Below are 12,500 nucleotides of genomic sequence, written 5' to 3'. Positions count from 1 at the left end.
TACATACTTTCTTACACACACACAGACACTCGCTTACACACACATATATACGTAACCGGACGGAAAGGAGGACAGCTTATCCCCCCCCTTCACACACACACACACACACACACACACACACACACACACACACACACACACTGGGGTAATTTTATGATGCAAGAGAACCTTTACATTTCAGAGAGAGAGAGAGAGAGAGAGAGAGAGAGAGAGAGGAGGGGAATATTGTTACGTAAAAACCTATGACATATATAATAAAACAACAACAACAACAAAAATAAACTACACATGTTTGCTAGACCACTTTATTGTTTCTGCTTTTTTTCCTCCCTTTTTCTTCAAGTATTACTAGCGTTTTCTTTTTGTATATATATAGAAGAAAATTTATTAACTCTAATCATGTTAAAGTTAACGATGCTGACGGGGCAGGAAACAAACGGGAAGAGAGAAATGCTGAGAAAGGTTGACTCATATTGGTGGATGCTGTGGAAGGTTAAATCATATTGGTGGATGCTGAGAAAGGTTGACTCATATTGGTGGATGCTGGGAAAGGTTAAATCATATTGGTGTATACTGAGAAAGGTTGACTCATATTGGTGGATGCTGGGAAAGGTTAAATCATATTGGTGGATGCTGAGAAAGGTTGACTCATATTGGTGGATGCTGGGAAAGGTTAAATCATATTGATGGATGCTGAGAAAGGTTGACTCATATTGGTGGATTCTGGGAAAGGTTAAATCATATTGGTGGACGCTGAGAAAGGTTGACTCATATTGGTGGATGCTGGGAATGGTTAAATCATATTGGTGGATGCTGAGAAAGGTTGACTCATATTGGTGGATGCTGGGAATGGTTAAATCATATTGGTGGATGCTGAGAAAGGTTGACTCATATTGGTGGATGCTGGGAAAGGTTAAATCATATTGGTGGATGCTGAGAAAGGTTGACTCATATTGGTGGATTCTGGGAAAGGTTAAATCATATTGGTGGATGCTGAGAAAGGTTGACTCATATTGGTGGATGCTGGGAATGGTTAAATCATATTGGTGGATGCTGGGAATGGTTAAATCATATTGATGGATGCTGGGAATGGTTAAATCATATTGGTGGATGCTGGGAATGGTTAAATCATATTGGTGGATGCTGGGAATGGTTAAATCATATTGATGGATGCTGGGAATGGTTAAATCATATTGATGGATACTGAGAAAGGTTGACTCATATTGGTGGATGCTGGGAAAGGTTAAATCATATTGGTGGATGCTGGGAAAGGTTAAATCATATTGGTGGATGCTGGGAATGGTTAAATCATATTGATGGATGCTGGGAATGGTTAAATCATATTGATGGGTACTGAGAAAGGTTGACTCATATTGGTGGATGCTGGGAATGGTTAAATCATATTGATGGGTACTGAGAAAGGTTGACTCATATTGGTGGATGCTGGGAATGGTTAAATCATATTGGTGGATGCTGGGAAAGGTTAAATCATATTGATGGGTACTGAGAAAGGTTGACTCATATTGGTGGATTCTGGGAAAGGTTAAATCATATTGATGGGTACTGAGAAAGGTTGACTCATATTAGTGAATGCTGGGAATGGTTAAATCATATTGATGGATGCTGAGAAAGGTTGACTCATATTGGTGGATACTGAGAAAGGTTGACTCATATTGGTGGATTCTGGGAAAGGTTAAATCATATTGGTGGATGCTGAGAAAGGTTGACTCATATTGGTGGATACTGAGAAGGGTTGACTCATATTGGTGGATTCTGGGAAAGGTTAAATCATATTGGTGTATACTGAGAAAGGTTGACTCATATTGGTGGATGCTGGGAAAGGTTAAATCATATTGGTGGATGCTGAGAAAGGTTGACTCATATTGGTGGATGCTGGGAAAGGTTAAATCATATTGGTGGGTACTGAGAAAGGTTGACTCATATTGATGGATGCTGTGGAAGGTTAAATCATATTGGTGGATGCTGGGAAAGGTTAAATCATATTGATGGGTACTGAGAAAGGTTGACTCATATTGATGGATGCTGTGGAAGGTTAAATCATATTGGTGGATACTGAGAACGGTTGACTCATATTGGGATGCTGGGAAAGGTTAAATCATATTGATGAGACTAAACCATGGTGGTGGATGTTGGGAAAGGTTAAATCATATTGGTGGATGCTGGAGAAAGATTTATAACATCGGTGGGCGCTGAGCGTGGTGTCATTTTTCTAAAGTCAGTGTGAACAGAGCATACCTGTTTATCTACCTGTCTGAGTGTGTGTATCTTCCTTGTCGTTTTTCTGTCAGTGTGTGTACCTGTGTGTGTTCATGACTGTTTGTTTGAGTGTTTGCCTGTTTGCCCTTCACTGTGTGTGTGTGTGTGTGTGTGTGTGTGTGTGTGTGTGTGTGTCGTATGCAACTTTCGTGATGTCATCAAGTCAGCCACACCCCTCTTGATGACGTCATCTGTGTGATTGCATATTCCAGTGCACGGGTGTTGTCTTCACACACACACACACACACACACACACTCTCTCTCTCTCTCTCTCTCTCTCTCTCTCTCTCTCTCTCTCTCTCTCTCTCTCCGGGAATGTGGGTGGTGGCGTGGGCGACTATGTAGGAGTGGATATCTTCAGAGCTGCGTGGGAGGGCGAGGCAGGTAATGTATTGCGTGTGAGAGGGAGCGGGGAGGACAAAGAAAGGAGGAGGCAGGTAAAGGTGTGGTCTGGCGTAGGAAAAGGGAGAAGCAGGAGGAGGAGGAAAAGACTGAGACAAACACAGTACGGAGGCTGGACAATGGAGAGGCAAGGAGAGGAGGAAGATTAGGTTAGAATGAAGGGGAGGCTGAGAGACAAGCAAGGGAGATGAGACGGCGATGCACGTAGGGAGATGAGATAAGAGGAGAGCGAGGAGAGGCACAAGAGATGAAGAGACAACAAAGGCCGTGACGAGGTAAGGAGAATGGAACAGCGAAACAATGGAGCACAAACGGTATATAAAAATAAAAATAAATCATCCAAAAGGCAGCAGCGAGGTAAAGAGGAGAGGAAAAGTGAAGAAAATGAGCATCAACAGGAAAGTTAAAAATGCAGTAAAAAAGGGGGAAGGAAAAGGGGAAAAGTAACATTGACAGGAAAGATACAAAAAAACACCAAAAAGAGGAAAGGAAAAAGGAAAAATTATGAGCATCAACAGGAAAGATACAAAAAAAACAGTAAACACATATATATAAAAAAAATGGAAACGAGGCAATATATGTATGCTATGTATGAAGCAGCACTTAATAGAAAAAAAATGAAGAAACAAAAACGAAAAATCATACCAAAAACTGTAAACGTGAGACGGAAATTTTTTAATCATTAAGAGAAAGAATATCTAAGGAACACAACTTCAACAAAACGGGAAAACCAACCACGAAGATAAATATTGGTACACAGCGACTTGCGAACTCTTAAATGTTTTCCTTCAACTATGAGGGAATAATAATCATGAGGACATATTAAAAGACGAAAGGGAGAAGGAGATGTGAACTGAAATAGAAAAGAAATACTGGAGAAAAGAAAAACACAACCTCATTTCAGTAAGTTTGTCCAACGTTCATTCCTTCATATTAACTCCCGTGCAATTCCACCATCACAATCACCATTAACTGCTTACCGCCATCACAGCCACCAACACCATCACCTATACCCACACCATCACCTACACCGACACCATTACCATCACCACCGTCATCTCCTCAACCACCATCATCATCATCACCTACACCATCACCATCACCACCGCCAACACCATCACCTATACCCACACCATCACCTACACCGACACCATTACCATCACCACCGTCATCTCCTCAACCACCATCATCATCATCACCTACACCATCACCATCACCACCACCAACACCATCACCTATACCTACACCAACACCGTTACCATCACCACCATTATCTACTCAACCACCATCATCATCATCACCTACACCATCACCATCACCACCACCAACACCATCCCCATCACCACAACTACTAACACCAACACCAACACCATCATCAACCCTTACCTAACCTCACCATTACATAAGCCACACACCACCACCACCGCCACCACTACGCACTGACACTACAGCAACGTGACTTTAAGATCAATTACACGCTCGAAAAAGGTTTAATTACACTTCTAATGACGCACATACACATATTTTCCGCCTATTTGCTAGTACTATGCGGGCGGTGATCAGGGTTTAATGGAGTAGCTGGGAGAGAGAGAGAGAGAGAGAGAGAGAGAGAGAGAGAGAGAGAGAGAGAGAGAGAGAGAGAGAGAGATAGAGAGAGAGAGAGAGAGAGAGAGAGAGAGAGAGAGAGAGAGAGAGAGAGAGAGAGAGAGAGAGAGAGAGAGAGAGAGAGAGAGAGAGAGAGAGAGAGAGAGAGAGAGAGAGAGAGAGAGAGAGAGAGAGAGAGAGAGAAAGCGTTACCATTTATTCAGAGCTTTACGTGCATCAACTCAAGAAACACGCCAGTCCTCCTTGACAGACCGACCGGTCGGCCGATAAGAGTCGGTCTGTCGGCACCATGCTACGGGCCGCCTCTGGCAAGGGCCCGTGCACCTCCCTTTAGGAAGAAAGCAATCTTGAAAAAAAATGCATCAACTAACTGAACGAATCTTATCACCACGGAAACCAACTCTCTCTCTCTCTCTCTCTCTCTCTCTCTCTCTCTCTCTTTTTTTTTTTTTTTTTTTTTTTATTTAAACGTGTTCAGTACATTAGTACATGGCAGTATTATTTGTCTATGCTAAAGGTCCCCCGACCGTTGGGGAGCTATTTAAAAGCTTCTGCCGATTATATTATACAATTATTATACAATATATTATACAATTATATATATACATATTTACGGTGGGTGTAGGAGTAGCCACCTGTGGGACGCAACCTTCATCTGCTGAGTGGACAGTTGTGTCACATCCACATCAGCAGTGAGGTTGTTCCACCACACCACCGCTGCGATGGAGAAGGCACGTTGGTGGGTGCTGGAGCGGGCCATTGGCACTTCCAGGAGGGAGGCGTTGCTCAGCACCGTTCTCGTGCTGCGCTCAGACCTCCTCCAGGTAGCCCTCAGGTCCGTCAGGTGGGGCACTAGGCCCACTTGTGCCTTGTAGCACCGTCAGGGCAGCGACGCGGCGACGGTGCTCCAGGCTATTCAGCTGGTTCGTGGCTGGTCTTGCCCTTCCTTCGTGTGGTGGTGTTGTTGTTGTTGTTGTCGCTGTGTCTCCCACTGGCTCGGTCGGTGGTGCTGGGTGCCGTTGATGAGGCGTTCAGCCCTCCTCTGCACCTTGTCTAGCAGGTTGAGGTGGCAGCGGGCGCTGGCCATCCAGGTGAGTGCATACTCCATCACTGGAAGGACATGTGCCTTATAGAGGTTGTTCAGGCCTTCAGCATCGAGGAGGTTCTTCATGCGGCGCAGGAGGTTCACCTTCTGGGAGGCTTTTTGCGCCACCCTTTCAAGGTGACGGTCAAACCGCAGCTGGGAGTCCACCTCCACGCCCAGGATGTCGACGCTGGACTGCAGAGGGATGGTGTCATTCCCGAATCTCAGTCTGCCGTGGAGTTGCCTCGCGTCCTCCCGAGAACGTGATATTACCATGGCCTGGGTTTTGTCAGGGGCAAACCTGACTTGCCACCTCTTTCCCCAGGCCATTATGTCTGCCAACTGTCTGTTGACGGACTCTATCACGTCCTGGGCTTCCTCCCTCTTGTATGTTCTGGAGAGGGTGCAGTCGTCGGCGTAAGCGCTTGCTGCCAGGATGGTTTGCAGGAGGTCGTTAAAGTATATGTTCCACAGAATAGGTCAGGACGGACCCCTGTGGAACGGAGGCCTCCACCGGGAAGCTGGTCGAGGTGCTTCCGTTGACTGCTACGTGGGCTCCTGCCTAACAGGTAGTTTGAGAGCAGGCGCAGCAGGTCCCCGTGATGCCTAGTTGCTGTAGTTTCGCCGTCAGACCGCGGTGCCAAACGGAGTCGAACGCGCCAGCTATATCCAGGGCAATCACGAGAGAGGGGTGGCCGTCATCAAGGGCGTCATGCCAGGACTTTGAGAGGAGAAGGAGGAGGTCTGAGGTAGAGCGGCCCTTCCGAAAACCAAACTGCTTCGGTGACTGCAGGTGGTTTTCCTCGAGGAAGGATGTCAATTGCTCCCCGATGATCCTCTCAAATATCTTGCTGATGATTGGGAGGAGTGATATTGGCCTGTAATTGCCTGGCTCGGACCTGGATTTTTTCTTGTGTACGGGTGTGACTCTGGCCTCCTTCCACTGTGCAGGCCACCCCGCTCTGCAGGCATCGCCGGAAGATCTGGGCGAGGGGGCTGGTGAGCTCATCGGAGCATCGCCGCAGTAAGTATGGACTCACGCTGTCAGGGCCTGGCGCCTTCCTGGTGTTGACGCCCCTCAGATGTCTCCTGACAGCGTCCTCAGAGATTAGCACATTCTCTAGTCTTGAGGCGATGAGTTGGGGGAGGTGGGCGGCTGCCTGTCAGGCTCCTGGGTTGTCATCTTTTGACTGAAGTGACAGGCCAGCAGGTCAGCCTTTCCCGGCTGGTGATGGCCAGGTCTCCGTCAGGTTTCCTCAGGGGCGGGATACGTTCCTGGGGGGTATGGCCTTGCTGTTCCTTCACCAGCCCCCACCACTGTTTCGGGTCGGTTTGGTTAGAGGACAGCTTTCTCCTCCTGTCGGCGTCCCACCTTTCTTTTGCCCACTTTGCTGTCCTCGTCATATTTTTGCAGGCTCGTCTGTGTTGGGCCTTATTTTCCTGCGTGGGGTGTCTTTTATATCTTGTCCAAGCCTTGTATTTCCTTTCGGCTGCAATACGGCACCTGTACCCGAACCAAGGCTGGTCTTTTGGGCTGGATGAGTAGGTGCTTTGGGGTACGTGTTGCTGCTGGAAGGTTTTGTTGTCAGTTGTGAGGGCGGAGACGTCATGTTGTGGGTCACCGTTAGGACTGTGCCCCAAGCAGTCGCTGCCAGGGCCTGCCTTGCAGCCGTCCAGTCCGCGCGGTCCCACAGCCAGATGACTCGCTGGTGTTCCTCTTCACGCGCTGGGGCCAGGCTGATGGTGGTGAGTATGGCATTGTGGTCGGAACTGCCCACACGGTCTAGTGGGCAGCACAGCACGCAGTCACTCGGCAGGTCTGTGAGCACAGGGTCCAGGGAGCCTCCTCGCTGATGTGTCGGGAACTCAACATGGTTGTGCAATCCATGCACCGCTGTGAGCTCGGTGAAGGCCCTCGCCACCAGGTGTTGATTTAGGTCGCCCACAACCATCGCGTACTGACAGCTGTGGGCAGCCATAAGGTCGTCCAGGTGCTCTGTGAGGTAGGTGAGGGGGGCGCTGCCTTGCCACTGTGGCCGGTACATGGCACAGAGTAGCAGAGCGCTCCTGTCCTCGAGAATAATGCGGAGGAACATCATCTCCATTTCCAGGAGTGTCTGTGGTGAGGGCGTCCATCTGCAGGCCGTTTCGGTGGCAAACAGCAATGCCTCCCCCCTGTCCTGTGTGGCGGTCTCGTCTGGCCCAGTGCGAGTACCCGGGGATCTTATCACAGGTGGTGGCACATGTGTCGTCCAGGAAGGTCTCCACTGTCACCACTATGTCGATGTGGTGCCTGAGGACGAAGGCGTGTGTCAGCTCCCCGATGTTGGTCCTAAAGCCTCGTACGTTGGCGGACAGAATCTTGAGGCCGCTGGTGTCCGTATCGCCTTATCGGATCAGCGGAAGGGGAGTGTGCGGGGGATGAGGCCAGGATGGGTAGGGCGGGGCGTGCACCGCTTGCTGGTAGGGAGCAGGCTGGGTGATGGGTGGCTGGTGTTCAGACAGGATTGCTCGAAGCAGTCGTTCCTGTCTGATGTCGGCGGCTCGAGCGTAACACTCGTCATCGGTGTGTCCTCGCCGCTGGCAATACGCACACTCTAGACTTCGCTTTGCTTCTGCCTGCCTCTTGCGACACTGGTCAGCGAGGTGCCCACGTCGGCCACAGAAGTCGCAGATGGTCTCAGAGCAGTGATTAACTGTGTGGCCGCGCTGACGGCACCTGCCACAGAAGGGTGGTGAGGCCTGAGTCCAGAGGGGTTGGGGGCGATGGTGTGTGTGCCGTGGTGTGTCTCCGCGTCCTCTCTCTCTCTCTCTCTCTCTCTCTCTCTCTCTCTCTCTCTCTCTCTCTCTCTCTCTCTCTCTCTCTCTCTCTCTCTCTCTCTCTCTCTCTCTCTCTCTCTCTCTCTCTCTCTCTCTCTCTCTCTCTCTCTCTCTCTCTCTCTCTCTCTCTCTCTCTCTCTCTCTCTCTCTCTCTCTCTCTCTCTCTCTCTCTCTCTCTCACACACACACTGATACTCTCTCTCTCTCTCTCTCTCTCTCTCTCTCTCTCTCTCTCTCTCTCTCTCTCTCTCTCTCTCTCTCTCTCTCTCTCTCTCTCTCTCTCTCTCTCTCTCTCTCTCTCTCTCTCTCTCTCTCTCTCTCTCTCTCTCTCTCTCTCTCTCTCTCTCTCTCTCTCTCTCTCTCTCTCTCCTGGTCTCCTCTCTCTCTCTCTCTCTCTCTCTCTCTCTCTCTCTCTCTCTCTCTCTCTCTCTCTCTCTCTCTCTCTCTCTCTCTCTCTCTCTCTCTCTCTCTCTCTCTTAACTTTACCTTTCCGACCTCCAAAACACTCTGGCGATAACAAGTGCAATGACAACGACCATAATAGTGAGTGGTGGTGGTGGTTGTGGTGGTAGTGATGGTAATGGTGGTAGTAGTAGTAATAGTGGCAGTATTAGCAGAAGTAGTAATAGTAGTAGAAGCACTAACATACAAGGCAAAATTACAAAACTAACCGGATTATTTTCCTCCTCCTCCACCTCCTCCTCTACATCCTCCTCCTCCTCCTCCTCCTCCTCCTTCTCCTCTTCCTCTTCCTCTTTTTCCTCCTCCTCCTTCCAAGGTATATAGGAAAACTTTTCAAGGTATAAAAGAAAACTTTCCAAGGTATATGTGAAAACTGGGATAATCATTTATCTGGTCATGTCTAGACTTCCAGAAAGCCTTTGACACCGTACCACGCGAGCGACTCCTAAACAAACTAGAGTCAGCGAGTATTGGAGATTGGAGATAATTTGATAGCGTGGATAAGTGGCTGGCTTACCAGTAGAAAACAACGATCATTACTCGATTCACAGGCTCGAGTGGTGCCCAGTCACTATAGTGAGTACCACAAGGGTCAGTGCTGGGACCCCTTTTCTTTATAACATACATCAACGACATAGAAACAGGACTGAAATCTTTCCTGTTAAAGTTTGATGACACCTTAGTCTATTTTACTAAAAAATAACGATTTTTTTTTTACTAAAAGTATTCCATAAGTTAATTAACTGATGTGCTCCAAAGATGGTAAAGTAAAACAACCTATTCATGTGCAATGATTCATTTATTCTCTTCAAGGTATATACCAAAAAAATATGAAGAAAAAATCCTACAGTATTATATTCTATTGCTCTAATGTTGCTAACTTGCCATATATTTTTTTCTAGGTAAAAAATCAGCCTCCTTTAGTCTTTACTAACTTGGCAGGCAATGTATCATAGTAATAACCAAAGTTAGCAACCAAACATTAACAGAATATAAGTAGATGTTCTTCTGTATGGTAATGATATAATATGCTGTCATGAAAATGACAACTTCAGGCAAGTCTATCTGTCCCAATGGTCCTGTACGCCTTTAGGATCAGCCTCACCACCCTCCTGCACACATACAACAAGCCTTACTGTGTGTGTGTGTGTGTGTGTGTGTGTGTGTGTGTGTGTGTGTGTGGCTGTGTGTGTGTGTACCCCTGGCACGTCTCCACCGGCTACATCCCATTACAGGCGACAAGACCCCCGGGATCGAGCCTCTTTTCGGGATGTTACTCCTTGCTCGGCGGGATGGAGGTGAGCACAGTAGCGACGTACTGGAGGCCGAGCGAACTAGGGCCCATTTTCTCAAACACCTCGGGACTTATACACACGTACACATTGGAAAAATCTTTCGTAGAGGTAATGAGTAGTTCCATTGCTAGTTTTATGAGCCTACTGATAGTTTGACAAGGCTCCTGCACCATGAACGTGAAAAAAACGCCCATGAAAACCCGACTAATCCTCTTTCTGGCCTTTGAAAATGTTTGTTATGAGAGCCGAGAGCGTCTGAGAAAATGGATCCAGGGCTGCCCGAGAATAAAAGGAGCCCGCTAAAATGCTTCTCCTACAAGACTTGCCAGGGGCCATATTACTAAACATTTCGTCGCCCAAGTTCACATATTTGCCAAGGCCTTCATAGGAGTTTTGGGCATTTCCAGGAGTAGTTTTATGACCCTGGTGGTAGTGTGACCCTCCTTCTGTACCGCTAACATAAAGAAACACTCATTAGAACCCGATTGATCCTCTCTTTGACCTTTAGAAATAGCTGATGTGAAAAGCGACGGTGTCTCATAATACCGACCCTAATGCCGAAAGAGATAAGACGTCTCGATATTCTTATCCAGAGAGCGTTTAAGTCGTAAGAAGGAGGAAATGTTCATGGTCAAAGAAGAGAGAGAGAGAGAGAGAGAGAGAGAGAGAGAGAGAGAGAGAGAGAGAGAGAGAGAGAGAGAAGTGAGAACTGTGGCAACGTGTAGTTCAGCATTTAATCTCAACTCTAACTTCTCTGACTAAACTTCTGATGGCTGGGTTATAGTCGAGAGAGGCTGATTGGCTGAGGGTGAACAAACTTGCTAACACATGAGTTACCCATTATCTGCTCTCTTCCATCCTTCTCATTGGTAAGGCATGGGATAGCTGGCCTTCATTTGTACTTTATCCTTTCTTCGAGTTAACATACAAAGATAATTAGACAAATAAGTCTTTTTCACTAACCTGTAATACTAAAAACAAGGGCTATTTTAGTTTTTATGTAACGTAAACCTCGTCCATTCCCTTGCCTTGTTTCGCTGGTCACACACACACACACACACACACACACACACACACACACACACACACACACACACACACACGGACGTATAAACCTGTTACGGCGTGTAGCGGACAGCCACGAACAGGCCATATTTTTTTTCTGGACGGTTCCCACTGTCGTCGCCATCGATGACGTCATTGACGGTCGATGGGACCGTCAAAATGGGACAGTGGGAACCCAGCCTTAATCTGACCGACGGCCACTGCCGAGCAGATCAGTGCACCTATTGTGAGTGCACTCCTAGCGCAAAAAAGTAGCGGTCTCTTCAGTTTTTAAAAGGAATTGATCGCTCCCGTACTTACTACTCCTGAAGGATGGTCGTTTCACTGACGGATGATTCAGTGTGAAAAGAAACTCTTAATGTCTGTACTACATCGCCTCTCTTGAATCGGTGGACCGTTATTTCTGGTTCTTGGGTTAGTTTAAAGCTCAAAAAACTTTGAGTGATTAACGTTACTGCGCTTCTTCAGCCTTGTAAGCATCTCTTTTCGTACGTAAAAAGGATCAATCGTTTGAGTCGTTCTTCATATAGATGAGCCAGTAAGTATGGGTCAATTTTCATAGCATACTCCCTGCCCAATGAAATCCAGTGCAGTCAGCTGTGCAACTCCTTTTGTAAAATGTTGTTAACATACATCTACCTACTATTAATGGAAATAAGCTCATCTTCCCTTAGAAAAGTAGTGCACAGTCATGATATTGTGTAATTATAAAAAAAAATCTTTTCCTTAAGTAACTTTGTGATGAGAGTACATATGTGAGAGCAGGACTGAGAGAGCAGGTGTAAGGAGGCCACCAGCGAAAATGATCAACAGAATGGATTAATATTAAAAGTTCCTGAACATAGAGAACTGGAGGCACTTTTGTCATAGGCACCCCCTTGGGGTAAGTTACCTTGAGGGGAAAGGGTATCAGAGATAGAGGCAAAAAGAAAAGAAGTACTAGGAAAGATTCGTGCTTCTTACATCACCGTGAAAACTTCCAGACTCTGACTTACCTCTCAATAAGCTCTTTCTTTCTACCAGAAACTTCTGCATTTCTCTGCCTAAGCTCTGATTTGAGCTTTGAGAGTGACCACTGTCCATATTCTTGGATATCCATTGTGTGCTGTGTAATCTTGATAGAGCTGGAAAAGAAGGGAAATGAGTTCAGTATAATTTCCACTTGCAGATTGAAAGGTTTGCTTCTCCCAGTCGTTTCAAATTCCTAAATCTTAAACATAATTTTCAACATTCCAGATGGCCAGCATATTCCAGTGTGCAAAAGTGCACAGGTACCTCTCAGTCAACTGATCTTTCTCACCTTTCCCACAACTTTCTCTGCACATTCACTATTCTCCCACAGTCCATTGTATTATAAATAATGAAGATCATTATCGTACAAAGTAAATATAGATAAATGTAGCACAAATACACGACAACCTTGCTCACCAGGACTCATCTCACAGGTGACTATTGGGAGTTTAGGAACAGTCCTAATAGTTCTATAAAAC

General features: G+C 46.8%; 1 protein-coding gene and 1 long non-coding RNA gene across 4 annotated transcripts in view; both read left to right on the top strand.

Annotated features, from left to right (window-relative positions):
- Positions 1–12,500, top strand: part of LOC127004336 (uncharacterized protein DDB_G0271670-like) — a 92,139-nt gene that overhangs the window by 12,268 nt on the left and 67,371 nt on the right. The window lies entirely within an intron of this gene.
- Positions 1,009–2,187, top strand: LOC127004337 (uncharacterized). Of its 3 annotated transcripts, none has more exons than XR_007757753.1 (3): positions 1,009–1,152; positions 1,243–1,332; positions 2,160–2,187. It is a non-coding gene; the product is annotated as an uncharacterized LOC127004337 (long non-coding RNA). The 3 variants fall into 3 exon arrangements; XR_007757751.1 differs by lacking the exon at positions 2,160–2,187 and adding an exon at positions 1,963–2,016; XR_007757752.1 differs by lacking the exon at positions 2,160–2,187 and adding an exon at positions 1,963–2,016 and having other exon boundaries at positions 1,213–1,332.

The sequence above is a fragment of the Eriocheir sinensis genome, chromosome 28, assembly GCF_024679095.1.
Source record: "Eriocheir sinensis breed Jianghai 21 chromosome 28, ASM2467909v1, whole genome shotgun sequence".
Taxonomy (NCBI): domain Eukaryota; kingdom Metazoa; phylum Arthropoda; class Malacostraca; order Decapoda; family Varunidae; genus Eriocheir; species Eriocheir sinensis.
Note: the sequence above shows the minus strand (reverse complement) of the source record. Positions and strands in the feature narration are given on the sequence as shown.